This window comes from Salvelinus namaycush, chromosome 19 (assembly GCF_016432855.1).
Source record: "Salvelinus namaycush isolate Seneca chromosome 19, SaNama_1.0, whole genome shotgun sequence".
NCBI lineage: Eukaryota > Metazoa > Chordata > Actinopteri > Salmoniformes > Salmonidae > Salvelinus > Salvelinus namaycush.
In genome coordinates this window covers 37714998-37729914 of record NC_052325.1, presented here as the reverse complement: position 1 = coordinate 37729914, position 14917 = coordinate 37714998, and the positions used below count along the sequence as shown (strand labels likewise).

General features: G+C 40.5%; 1 pseudogene; it reads left to right on the top strand.

Moving 5' to 3' along the window:
* Positions 1–14079, top strand: LOC120063827 (annotated as a pseudogene).
* Positions 14080–14917: the final 838 nt, after the last annotated feature.

Here is a 14917-nt window from a genome sequence, read left to right as displayed (position 1 = left end):
ATGAACGAAATGGAGAAGAAGTTGGCAGAATATAAGTGTGACACCAACGAAGCAATCTGTTTAAAACTAGGTTTGTCTCATGCGTCTTCTTATTTAGCTTTGTGTGTAAACTCTTTTGTTTTAGGATGTGGAGATAGTAGCTACTTGCACTGCATTTCGTTGTTTGGTAAATGGTGCTTTGAGTGTTTCATATACATAGTCAACATATCAAATATTGCACTGAGTATTGACCACACTCTCTTCCTGAAATAATTAAATACAACTATTTCTCTCAGTCCGTTTCGCAGAGGAGGTGGATAATGAAAGCACGACATTCCATCCAGAGTACAGCCACCAGCTTTATGGTGATGAGTGAGTATCAAACATAATTCAGCCAGTAAGATCTGTGCATCTCATTACAGTAACTCCATGCGAACTCTACGGCCGCGTTCCACAGCTGAGGCGACGCAACAACCAATGGTTGTGTGCCACCTCATTGACTGTCATCGACTGACAAATAGCTATAACATACAGTATATGGTTAGCTAATATATAACGCCTATCCAGGCGTTGTAAGATCTGTCAGGCGTCAGCAACGTCAAAACTCTTGAAAGCGGCCTAAATCTGTGTGCTGGTTGCACGACGGTGAACTGTTGAGAACTGAATTATGTGAATGCTAACTCATCTGCAGTGAGCTCCAAAACTATTAGGACAGTGACACATTTTTGGAAATGATACTATGAGGTTAAAGTGCAAACTGTCAGCTTTAATTTCAGGGTATTTTCATCCATATCGAGTGGACCGTTTAGAAGTTACAGCACTTTCTGTACATAGTCCCCCCATTTTAGGGGACCAAAACTATTGGGACAAATTCACTTAAAGTAGTCAAAAGTTAAGTATTTGGTCCCATATTCATAGCACGCAATGACTACATCAAGCTTGTGACTCTACATATTTGTTGGATGCATTTTCTGTTTGTTTTGGTGGTTTCAGATGTATTATATGCCCAAAATGGAATCACTTTTCTTTTGTAAATAAGAATAGAATATGTTTCTAAACAATTTGGATGCTACCATGATTATGGATAATCCTCAATGAATCATGAATAATGATCAGTGAGAAAGTTACAGGGGCATAAATATCATTGTTATGGGTGAGAGGTTAGCATGTCTTGGGGGGTATGATACGGTTCACTCGATATGGATGAAAATACCCTCAAATGAAAACTGATAGTCTGCACTTTAACCTCATCGTCATTGTGTCATTTCAAATCCAAAGTGCTGGAGTACAGAGCCAAACAAAAAATGCCACTGTCCCAATACTTTTGGAGCTCACTAGCTATTTATCCACTTTGTTTTAATTTATTTATTTCCTCCTCAGTTAGGTGGCTTTTGGATACAAAGGCCTTCAGATTCAACTGTACTACAGTGCTGGGAACCTGATCACCTTCTTCAAGGTTAAATATTCAGCCAGAGTCACAGAGAACTTTGATTGCGTGGAGGTAAATAAGTTGATTTGAAATGCCTTTTTGTCACTTTAGCCGAGCACAGTAACACGGACGTTACCTAAAAAAAAAAACATGTCCTGCCAAACTATATTCCATTCAGAGATAGACCCCAACTCTTATGTCGTGAGGGTTTCTCAACCACGTGACCTGACCAGGGAAAACTCTGGGTCTTCGCGAAAGCTTAGTTTTTCCCGGTCAAGTGAAAAACCACCCTCAGTACCCTTAGCTTCTCTTCTGGAACTTGTCCAGTTTCCCAGCCTGCTTTAGCTCGAGGTGAGCTGTTTCTGGAGCCTTTTCTGTGGGCTGCTTTGTGCATGTTTCTGTGGGCCTTCTGGAGTGAGCCAGAACCTCCCTCTGAGTGGTGGTATTATGCAGCAGATATGTAAGAGATCTCATATTTTGTCAGACTAATCCCAGTCTATCATAGGCCCCATGGGCCATTGGTGCACTAATCCTATCCCTCCCTCTAAAGGGAAGGATCAGAGTTGGATCGGGTGGTCTTGGCTCATCCATTGATTTGAGTGGCTCTGTGATAGTCTGCAGGAAGTGGAATATGTCCTGCTGGGGTATGTTTCCCATAAGTGTGTTTTGTCAGGAGGGAGATGTATCACCGGAGGTCTTGGTTATAAGAACGAACCCAAATTACAGTTCTGAACCTCTGACCAGGTTATCCTGGTCAGTAGCTAATCTGTATAGTGCTTTCAATTGAAAGAAATCCTTGTAAAGTGATGGCCAGTAACACTTCACTTGCTTTACACATAGTGTAGCTGTAATTGCTCCATTGCATTAACACTTTGTTACATTGTAATTTAGTCATTGTATGGAGTTGAATGTTTTTTTTTATTATTACAAAATATCAAGAAGAAAATGTTAACTTATTCCCCGAATATAGTTACAGCATTTCTACATTTCTAGGTGTAGTAGGATAGACTGAATGTCAAGTGTTACCTGAAAGTTTTCTTGTAGATTCATTAAAAGAATGTCGCAATGAGAAGCAATTGTCTAATTGAGTGCATAGACCGTAGTAACATTATACATGAACAAATAGCAGCAGGAAAATCCAATTGTTTTTATAGACACAGAGCAGTCATCAGTGAAATATTTTGTTTTGATTCATTTTTCTGTAGTTTTCTTCGTTAAACATTTCCCAAACTGCCTATTCTGTTCCCAATACTAAACAGTACTCGGATGTAAAGCTGAAGAATTTCCAGTGAGGATGACGGCCAGGCCAACGTTGACCCACGAGTGTCCACCTCGTTAAGGGTTTAGTGCAGCTGGTGCGAGGTAGAGAGTTAGGGAGCAGCAGCAGAGTTCAGGCTCCATCTGATGAGTGTTTGTCTGTGAGTGCATGCTCACTGTGGCTGGGTGTAGTGCAGCTGGTGAGGGAGAGGAGGGGAGCTGTGGGACAGAGTTCAGCATGCAGCTGCTACTACTCTAATGGAAGACTTGTCAGAGATCACCTTTACCCTAAACCAGCCAAACGCTATAATGATGGACTCCACACAGTCGGGCATCGTTTTTGTTCCAGTCATTGTTTCGTACTGGGCATCCACTAGTGGAAATCTGAAACGGACATCAGTGATGTGTAAATCAAATATGAGCCTCGGTCTAAAATGTAAAGCTGTTAATATACAAATGTTTGGATTGTTATTGCAATATGTAGCTCACGTTTTAAATCAGCCAAAATCATTGTCAATGGAGATATTTTTTGTATGACAAAGAAATCCAATAAGAGCTTTTAAGCAGATAGTGATCAAATGTAAAGTTCAATTGAAGTTGGACGTTTAGAAAAATGGCACAGTTGGGTTAAAGGGTAGGGCCGGGACGATAACCGTATCGTGGTACTCGTTAGTATCACGTCAAGGAAACAAAACACAAAAGAAACGCGAAGCAGATTTAACTTCTTTGGAAAATGTTGGCAATAAACCGTTATTATGTTGTCATCCAGTCACATGTATTTATTTTCCAAGCTATAGCACACTATGTTACATACACAAGGTTTTTAAAGGACCAAAGAGTTGTCTGCTTTGTGTTTTCATTTTTGCCACGGAACAAATATTTGCGACCCTGTTGTCGTCCCGGCCCTACTAAATAGGCCTAGTTAGTGCCTCTCTGGGTCCTGAGAGAGATCTAATTGAATGTATTTGCTCTATAGGTACATGTAAAGTCGCAAAATCCATGAATTGTGAAGGACAACGCGATCTGATTTAGTGTTCTTTTTACCTTCAAAACGTTTTCACTACTCCTAAATAAGATATGTACACATGATCAATTATATCCCGACGATAAAAGGCATTCGGATGGAACAAAGCGTTTCTAAAGATTCATTGTTACGTCATTTATACCGAACTATGGCTTCTTTTATTCAGGATTGTGCAATTTAGTGTCTAGTATATCGGAGAGTGCCTCGGACAATATGACTTGTTTGTCCATGGCCTTTTATTTCTGATCCTTATTCCTCAGAAATGCAGTTGAACAATTGCAATGGTGAAGTGGCATTCAGCTGCAGGTGCATTACTTCCAGTTGGATATTAGCTGATGTCTGAAAGGAGAGGAATTAGCAGTGTGTTGTATTAGCCTTTTGTAGTGCATTTTGTTCAGGCCTTCTTCATTTCCCAGTTTTTCTATGGCGAGCAGAAAGGGTCTCGGTATAGAACTAATGCTCATCGTGCATGTAAATGGTGTGAAAGGGCTGCTTAGCAAGTTAATACAAAGTGTTCTCATGTCAATCCTTGTGGAAATGGATACAATGCAAACATCACAGCTGAACCAACCACACATTCTAGTGAGTAAAAAGTCCAGGGGGAGGGGGGCCCTTTGTCTGCCAGGCTCTTTCATTTGATTGAGTTGCGCTCGCCAGGATTAGATGAGAGGCCTCTATTATGGATGCCCGAGGTTTGTTAAGTTGAGATCAATTCATTACATTTTATTGCCCAGTGAAATGCAGAAATACGTTATTGTGGGGGCTTCATCAAATATTCATGGTTTAACGTAAGTAGTAAATGTATTCAATTAAGTGCTCTTTCACCAAGGGGTTGGGAAGGGGGGCGGGCGGCTCTGCTCTGCTGACTGTCTTAATTGCCTAATGGTTCTCCTTTTTGTGGCACAAAAATATGTATTCTTCCACTTTAATTCCTCGTGTTCTCTGTCAATCAGGGCTGAAGCATAGCCTAATGACCGAACAGTAGGAACTGTGATTAGACATGGCAGCGGAAAATAAATAAATAATGTCCACAGATTTCCTGATTTATTCAATTTCAGCAGTTAGTCCATGAAACTAGATAGGCTCTGCTCTGTAAGGTCTTTTTGTAATAAAGACCTTGGACATGTTTAATCTATATGATCCAACTATATCAAAGAACAAACGCGTACTACATTTTGAAGAAATACGTTTATTTCAAATGCATTATTGACTTTAAAAGTTATAAGATTGCAGTTTTCGTCCTAGCAAATACTTATCTGGCTAATCGGCATACTTTTTTTTTAACAGAAAAGGAATATAAATACAAGGCTACTTTCCCTTATACAAGATGCTGTCGCTTTGTCATGTTCTAGTAAACCCTGTCCTTTCCTCCCTGCAGCCTGATGATGTTGAAGGGAAGATCCGGGAGATCATTCCTGCTGAGTTCAGCTGCAACACGGACGACTTCATCTCATTGTTGGAGAAGGAGGCCAACTTCAAACCCTTCGGCACCCTGCTTCACACATACCACGTCCACAATGTGGAGGCGGGAGAAGACTTTACCTACCAGATTCACAAGGTTCACATTCTAGTCCTTGGTCCTACAATATACAGTACTTTATGTAATTATATACAGATAACAGTGCGTTCCATGTCGCCTGAATGACTTACAGATTATTTCCGTATAAGGGAGGGTGCTCTGCTTATTTATCATGACTTAGACTGTCCTCAGACCTGCTATGTGCTGTGTTCTCTAGGTGGACGTGTTGTGCCCTGGATTCCGAGACTACCATGAGCGCCTGCAGACCTTCCCCGTGTGGTTCATTGAGACGGCCAGCTTTATCGACGTGGACGACGATCGTTGGGACTTCTTTCTCGTGTGAGTGGTGCCCTCCTTAACCAACGTCACTCTCCCCGAACCAGTTCGTTGACTCATTCAGAAACAACGGGCTCCTTTGAGGCGCTCGCGACCAATTACCAGGCCAGTTTGATTATATTTTCCCTGGTTATTGGAGAATTGTTGATCTGGCAAGAGGCACCTTTTGTGTTGAAAAGCCTTTTCATTCATTTTTTTCAGGGCAAGAGCTGAATTGAACACGGTTGTCTTTTGAAACACTGAATGACATCTCAAACAGTAAAAAGAGCCTCTGCCAGTGTTTTCTTTATCCTGGCACCTATTTATAGTGACAATGGGTAAATGGACTGAAGTGATGTGGAGGACCCCGATTCCCCCCTCTCTACCCCTCTTCTCCTCTTCTAAGTTGCAGTCCTCCAATTAAGTGCTTAATGTATTCAGGTTGTAGCAGGTGTACGGATCGGGACGGGCCTGGCTGCTCCAGCATGCTGACACTGGAAAAAGCATCCCAGAGAATGGAGAGGGGAAAATGGACGCGGCATTGGAGTGTGCCTGTAATTGTCCTGCTTGCCTTTTGTGTTTTATCTGCAGATTTGAGAAGTACAATAACGATGGGGAGACTCTCTTCGCAACTGTTGGCTACATGACAGTTTATAATTACTATGTGTATCCAGACAAAACCCGACCACGTGTAAGGTAATTACTATGGGAGCACGTGCCTTCCTTTTCTTTTGTACAAAAAAGGAGAGGAAAATTATATATTTCTCTCTCCCTAGTCTTACAAAAATCTCAAATTACTGGCTTATGTATCCAACCATCCAACCCCGCTCTGACTCATATGGGAGCCAAAATGATCAGTATCTTCAACAACAAAAAAAGCGTTTGCCTGTAAATAAGCATTTTGTTTGATGTATTGATGGACATGACATAACAATTTGTTACGTTTCTTATAATCAAGTGAAAAGGGCTCCCTCAATTTCAATTCATTAGTACAGTGCCTTAGAAAGTATTCATACCCCTTGACTTGTTCCACATTTTGCGTTACAGCCTGAATTCAGAATGGATTCAATGGATTTATTTTCTCACCCATGTACACACAATACCCCATAATGACAGTGAAAGCATGTTTTTAGAAATTGTAGCAAATTTATTGAAAATGAAATACAGAAATATCTAATTTACATAATTATTCACACCCCTGAGTCAATACTTTGTAGCACCTTTGGCAGCGATTACAGCTTTGAGTTTTTCTGGGTAAGTCTCTAAGAGCTTTCCACACCTGGATTGTGCAACATTTGCCCATTTATTCTTTACAAAATTCCTCAAGCTCTGTCAAATTGCTTGTTGATCACTGCTAGACAACCATTTACAGGTCTCGCCATAGTTTTCCAATTAGATTTAAGTCAAAACTGTAACTCGGCCACTCCAGAACATTCACTGTCTTCTTGGTAAGCAACTCCAGTGTAGATTTGGCTTTGTGTTTTAGGTTATTGTTCTGCTGAAAGGTGAATTAATTTCCCAGTGTCTGGTGGAAAACAGACTGAAGCAGGTTTTCCTCTAGGATTTTGCCTGTGCTTAGCTGCATTCTGTTCCTTTTTGATCCTGAAAAACTCTCCAGTCGTTAACGATTACAAGCATACCCATAACATGATGCAGCCACCACTATGCTTGAAAATATGGAGTGTTGTACTCAATAATGTGTTGTATTGGATTTGCCCTGAACATAACACTTTGTATTCAGGACAAAAAGTGAATTGCTTTGCCACATTCTTTGCAGTATTACTTTAATGCCTTATTGCAAACAGGATGCATGTTTTGGAATATGTTTTATTCTGTCCAGGCTTCCTTCTTTTCAATCTGTCAGGTTAGTATTGTGGAGTAACTACAATGTTGTTGATCCATCCTCAGTTGTCTCCTATCACCACAATTAAACTCTGTAAATGTTTTAAAGTCACCATTGGCCTCATGGTGAAATCCCTGAGCTGTTTCCTTCCTCTCCGGCAACTGAGTTAGGAAGGTCGCCTGTATCTTTGTAGTGACTGGGACTATTGATGCACCATCCAAAGGGTAATAACTTCATCATGCTAAAAGGGATGTTCAATGTCTGCTTTTTTATTTTTACCCATCTACAAATAAGAGCCTTTCTTTGCAAGGCATTGGAAAACCTCCCTGGTCTTTGTGGTTGAATTTGTTTGAAATTCACTGCTCGACCTCACTGCTCGACCTTAATTGTATGTGTAGGGTACAGAGATGAAGTAGTCATTCAAAAATCATGTTAAACACTATTATTGCACACAGAGTGAGTCCATGCAACTTACTATGTGACTTCTTAAGCACATGTTTACTCCAGAACTTATTTAGGCTTGCCATAACAATTGTATTTATTTTTATTTAACCATTTAACTTAGGCAAGTCAGTTAAGAACAAATTCTTATTTACAATGATGGCCTACCAAAAGGCCAAAGGCCTCCTGCAGGGACGGGGGCTGGGATTAAAAATAAATTAAATAAAAAATATAGGACAAAACACACATCACGACAAGCGAGACAACACAACACTACATAAAGAGAGACCTAAAACAACAACATAGCATGGCAGCAACACATGACATCACTGCATGATGGCAACACAACATGGCAGCAGCACAACATGGTAGCAGCACAAAACAGGGTACAAACATTATTGGCCACAGACAACAGCACTAAGGGCAGGAAGGTAGAGACAATACATTACGCAAAACAGCCACAACTGCCAACAAATGGGTTGAATAATTCACTCAAGTCATTTCATTTTTTCATTTTTTATTAATTTGGGGGGGGGGAAACTATTCCACTTTGACATTATGGGGTATTGTGTGTAGGCCAGTGACATGAAAAATCTACATTTAATCAATTTTAAATTCCGGCTGTAACAACAAAATGTGGAAAAAGTCTGAAGGCCCTGTACATTACTCCATGCTATCATAAATTACAAAAGTGAGCTTTTTCTTTCTCAGATAATTATCTTAACATCAAGATCTGATCAGTCATATACAAGGTTGCCTTTTTTCTGTGAATGACAAGGGGTTTGATAGGTCTGGCTGAGAGGTCAGCAAGGCTGTTCTTTCATGTCTTTGTGTATGTTGGCCTGGTGTCCTTCTGAACAGCCAAATGCTGATCCTGCCGCCGTTCCAAGGAGAGGGTCATGGAGCCCAGCTGCTGGAGGCAGTGCACAGGTTCTACTGCAATCTGCCTAAAGTATAGGACATTACAGGTGTGTGTTTGTGGACGTGTTTAACTATACTTGTGGGGACCAGAAGTCTCCACAAGAATAGTAAACGAACAAAAATTTGACTAACTGGGGACGTTTTGTTAGTCCCTACAAGGTCAAATGCTATTTCTTGGGGGTTAAGGTTAGAATTAGTGTTCGGGTTAGTTTTAGGGTTAGGAGCTAGGGTTAAGGTTAGATTTTAGGGTTAGGGAAAATAGGATTTTGAATGGGACTGAATTGTGTGTCCTCACAAGGTTAGCTGTACAAGACTGTGTGTTAATGTAAGTAACACAAAATTAGTTGATGTCTTAAGATGTTTCTTTTTGGGGAGGAGGCTGTAACTGTGCTAGAGTTTCACATACTATTGCATGTATTTACATGGTTAAATACAAAGCCGTTACACCCAAATAATTTGCGTAGGAAAATGAAATGAACTTATTTTGTATTTTAGTTTATTTGCCAGGGACAATGTACAACAAAACATAAGTCTCAGAGATGAGAAGTGATGCGTTGCACCAGATTTAGCTGACAGCTCGTTTTAAAAATAACAAAGAAGCATCCCTATTTTCTTGTCTATTTTTCTCTACTTTGAATCTGGTCTTTGAATTTTTTTTATTTGATTTATTTAACCTTTATTTAACCAGGTAGGCCAGCTACTGCTGGATTTAGGTATTTTTATTCCAGGTGGCTTTAAATCCTCTCCATGTTGCTCTGTAGTGAATTTTTTTCAAAACCGCAGTGGGAGCTGGGTAAAATGTCAATGCAAGCAGCGTTCGCAGAACTGCGCTTGACACATGCAGCCACAATCATACTCTGACAATGGCGTAATTATTTGACTGTTTCAGGAATCAGTGGGATTTGAATATAAGCCTGTATTGAAAACTAGCCTTGGATGTCTTGGGGTGGTTGATGTGAACAGTTTGATAAAACATAAATTGAGTATACCTGACATTTCATGTAATTGTATGTAATGTATTTATTTTTAAATGGAATTTCAAGCTTGTGTCTAATTATTGTTTTCTGTTATTTTCAGCTGAAGACCCCTCGGAGAACTACGTGAAGCTGCGAGACTACGTTCTGGTCAAGCTCTGCCAAACGCTGCCGTCATTCTCCACAGACAAGCTTCCTCTGAGCTTCAGTGACGACATGGCCACAGAGGCCAGGGAGAAGTTAAAGATTAACAAGGTCAACCTCAGCTTTAACCATAGAGCCTAGAGGAGGATACATTTGATTACTGTACTTTTCTCACTCATTAACCCAAGGCTCTCCAGTCCTAGAGGGAACATGTACCATTTTATTTAAAAGGGTGGGCACTGACTTATCTTACTGCACTTATTCTGTGTCATGTTTTCATTTTTGCCAAATGGTTGTTTCTCACTCTGCCATGGCTCTTTCATGAAGCTTCAGGCACCTCAACGTTGTACAAGAAGGTTCTGAATAGCTCGACCAAGCTAAGAAATCGTCTTGTCTTTTCTAGATGATTGTGGAGACAGACTGTACGGGTTCTTAAAGGCACTAATGGCCCTGGCCTGTTTTTTTCCCCCCTACAGAGTATATGAAATCCTCCGACTGAGGGTGACGGACATGAGCGTTGAAGCGAAAGCAAGAGATTACCGTCTGGAAGTCAAGAAGAGGCTATTTGCCCCGACCAAGGTATGTTTGAAAGAAAGGACCGTAGCTTCTCCAGTGAAATGCATTCCTCCATCCTTTTGCAGTGTCAGCCTTGCGCTTTAGTTTCTAGTCAAATGGAATTAGCAGATTGTGTCTACTGTGTAATGGCTATGTGTTTCCCTATGGACTTCATTAGTGGTGAATGGCTGTTAGTTGCACTATATAACCTCAGAGTTTATTTAATTTGATAATAGGGCGAGTCCAATATTTTTGGCATCTCAGATTGTTCTGGCAGTTCTCACAATAGAACTTCATTGGGAGGAAGGGATGTTCGAAATGCTTTTTACGTTTGTATCACAAATCATAATAAAAGTGGCCATTTTAGGCCCTTTTTAGACCTGTACATGCCTCCTGTGAGACCCTATGATCCGTACATGATACAGACAACATCTTGGTTTCATTATACTCCTTATAGTGTGCTCAAACATATGGAGTATGTTTAGATTCTGAAAGACCCATTTATCTAACATAAATATGAATATCTCTCAACTATCCTTTTTTGATTTGTCTTATTTTTAGACATATTGTTTGTAACAATATACTCTTCAAACGCATCACATGTCCAGAGTGGCTCTCTGTTATTTTTAATTATATAACCCATTTATACATAGAAAATTACATAGGTCGTTCAAACTCAACTCTGGAGCTCGAAGCCAGTTCTGCATTTTTTTCATTATTCCCCTCTAATCAGGGACTGCTTTAAACCTGGGTGAACCAGGTGTGTGCAATTTTAATTATCAGGTAGAACAGAAAACCAGCAGGCTCTGGACGTCATACTGTAAGAGTTGAATACCCCTGTTGTAGGTCATTAACCAATCACAGCCCTCCTTTAAGATTGCAAATCATCAGCACAGGGAGTTCCCTTTTGAATCCATTTTCCCATTCACTGTGTTGGTGGTGCTCATAAAATGTATCATAACTTCATAATTAGCAAAGCCCACTCCGGAAATTTGATGTATTTGTATATTGTTCCAAACAATGTCTTAAAAATTAACAAAATCTAAAAGGCTCATTATGCGATATTAATATTTTTAATGTTGAATAAATGAATGTGAACATTTGTCTTTAAGAATCTCGACATACTCCTTAAGTTAGAACACACTATAAGGAGTATAATGAAACCAAGATGGTGTCTGTATAATGTATGGTTCATAGGGTCTTACAGGAGGCATGTATAGGTCTAAAAAGGACCTAAAATGGCCACTTTCATCATGATTTTCAAAGAAATGGTTTGATACAAATGTAAAAAGCATTTCAAACATCCTTCCTCCCAATTAAGTTTCTATGTGAGAATTGCCAGAACATGCTGAGATACCAAAAATATTTTCCTCTGGCGTAGAATCCACCCATTAACTGATTTATACTACGCTTTTCCAAAATATTTAGTGTTTGATGACTACCCACAATGCATTAGCATGGTTTCAGAAATGGCCAAGGATGAGGCCAAGAATATGACGCACACTTTATCTGCTTAGAGCTACTTCTTGTTGCGTCTTGTAACTTATGTTCCATTACTTTTCTAGAATCAGGAGAATGATTATTCCCCAGTTGCAGGAAAATGTCTGGAGTACCAAAGGCTTATTATTGAAGATACAATGGAGCACGACAGGCCTCCACAGTAGTGTTACCCCAGGATTCAGTTCTATTCAGAGCAGTGTCATTATGCAGGATTTGCATGTCATTAGGAGGGAGGAGTAATTTAGGTGGAAGTAGGTTGCTAACAGCACACATTCAAGCAGTTAAAGAATCTGCTTGCCAAATAGTACAAGTTTCATATTAGCACTCTTACTGTGCTTTTTGAAATTTGATTAGACAAACTGTTACTAATTTTGTATTTACAGGATAACATTGATTTACATATGTATGTTCCATGACATGTAATTTGAGTGTCTCATTGAAACCCAGCATATCAGCCGTTACAGCAGGGTTCTTCAACTGGTGGCCCGCGTGCCGAATTTGTCCCCCTCCCCGCGGGTCTTTTTATTTATTCCAAAAAATTCAGCGTTGGACTAAAAATATATATATATATTATTATAAAAAATTAGATTTTAATTTTGGAAATCTGTTCCCAACTATTCCCACGCCTAATAGAGAGACGCGTGATCATATACAAATGTAAGCAGTAGAGGTAATTTAGGTAATATGTACATGTAGGTAGGGGTAAAGTGACTTATGTCTGTTTGGGCTTCTTGAGGTCAATTTGCAGTCTACAAATGATTTGTAATTATGTTCAGGCTCCCTGACCGTCCGCTCAAGAAAGACTGCCCGCTGCTGAGTCTAGTCGATGATTTTACATTTTAGTCATTTAGCAGACGCTCTTATCCAGAGCGACTGACAGTAGTGAGTGTGTACATTTTCATAAAGGGGGAAAAAAAGTATACTCATTCATGATCTCTGCATTAGAGGATTTCTGTCAGCAGTGTAACCACATGTCTTGAAAAAGGCCAATATCTGCGGAGGGAAAAAAGTGTGTGATGAAAAAGGAAGTAGGAATTCCTTGGGAGACTGGCTGTGGAGTGGAGGAGAGATCTGGCAGCCAGATGCAGCAGGCTGTTTTGTTTTTGGGGAGGTTTGGTTTGTAGTTAGCTCAGCGGAGTCCTCCTCCTCTGTGAATGTGTGGAGAATTTCACGTCTCTGCTCAACTTCTCTTCCCCTGATTCCCAAGAGAGTGGGAACTTTTTTGCACTGGCCCCAAAATACATGAGTGAGGACTCTTGGTTCATGTCCAGAAGCTTTCAGCACTCCTGCAGACTCAATTACAGAATCCTTTGCTTCCCCTCTGACTATTTGGTTTTAAGACACTAATGAGATGCAGTCAGGTCTGCAATATGAGGACCTAGAGGAGGAACAATATTAACTTGCTCTTGTCAGTTGAACGTGCATTATGTAAGATTCCCTGCTGCTAATTGCAATCAAAACTTAACCGTCACGTTTGCAAAATACCATACAGCATTTTTGTTTTGCTTCAATAGAAAAACATGGCTAACAAGCTAATAATGCAACGTTTTTGGGGAAACAAGCCCAGGGATTTTACACAAACGCAGTGCATTAATCAGTGTATGTGTTTATTGCGTGCTTAGAAGAACCAGCGGGAGCTGACCAAGATGATGAAGTGTCTGCGGCCAGAGGAGCTGGCATCCCACATCAGTCAGATGGACACGGCGCTGCAACAGGAGGAGCTGGAGAAAAGCTACCAGGAGGTGCTAGCCGATTACAGGAGAGTCATTGAGAGGCTAGCACAGACCTGATCCAGGGGGCCTAATGTCGGCCCTGCCTACCCCCTGTAACACAACCCCCCCACCCTGGCCCCATCTCCTTCTCTTCCCACTGATGGTCCTAGATATACAGTAGAGGTTGAGCAGCGCTGTGCAGCTGGCTGGCTGCCTGGGGAAGGCCCACTGTGTCCCATGTGTGTAATCACGCTGTGTGAGATTTAGTGATTGGTAATCATTCACAGGTGATAGGAACACCATCCGTACGGTCTGGCTGTGCAGAACATGCCTCCTTTTGATATAGAGAATAACAGAGATAGTGATTATTTTTTCCCCCTAAAATATCTGTCTAGCTTTTTCCTGAAGACGTGTTTGTTTTTAAGCACTTCATACTGAAATAAATGACATGTTTTTTGTACATTGATCAATTGGGTTGACCTATTCATTGATGCTGTTCTGAAGTGTCATTTCAGATTCACATGTTCTACTGTTATTGGGACAATGTGTATTATGTGCAATAATTATTGCACTGTGATTATTGTACCGGTAGCTACTATTGTACTGTTATTGGTACAATGTACAATTATTCTTTTCTCAATGTTTTGGTAAACTACCGTATTCAACTTCATGTATTCCTACTGTTAACTGCATCCTGATTTACCAGATCAATTGTACTTTTAAGCACAGTGTGGAGTTCAACTGGGCTGAATATGCATTTATACAATATCAGTTACTCCATTTAGTCTAATCAATTTACAGATATAATTTTGTTCAGGCACCCTCTTGTGGCTAATGCAACTTCTGATTGCCCTTTAGGCTGAGTGTTGAGCTAATGAGCGTTATGGTTTTCAATTTAAAACCTCTTTGCCTCTGCATTGCCCACTTGTCCAGAGCGCTGTGATGAATAGCCATCTCTGGATACTTTTGCACATTGTCGCTAAATCAAGGTTTCCAGATTAATTCAGTCCCCCCCCCCCCCCCCACTTCAGTTGTAAGAAGTAAAATCTCTGAATACTTGACCAGCTCGGATTTGGATTGATTCAATCCACGCGTGGCCACCAGGGGTGTCGTTTCACTGTCGGAGACCAGACCATGTATTTTTCTTTAATGATGTGAATATTTAGCTACGGTAGAAGACGAACAGACGGCTGAGAGATTGGCTTCATTTTATTGGGGAATAGTGGTTGCTGACATCTTGAGTTCTGACTTCGTGTTTGGACTTGTCGCCGTGCTGTTGGACAGTTTTACAGGCCTTCTGTGAT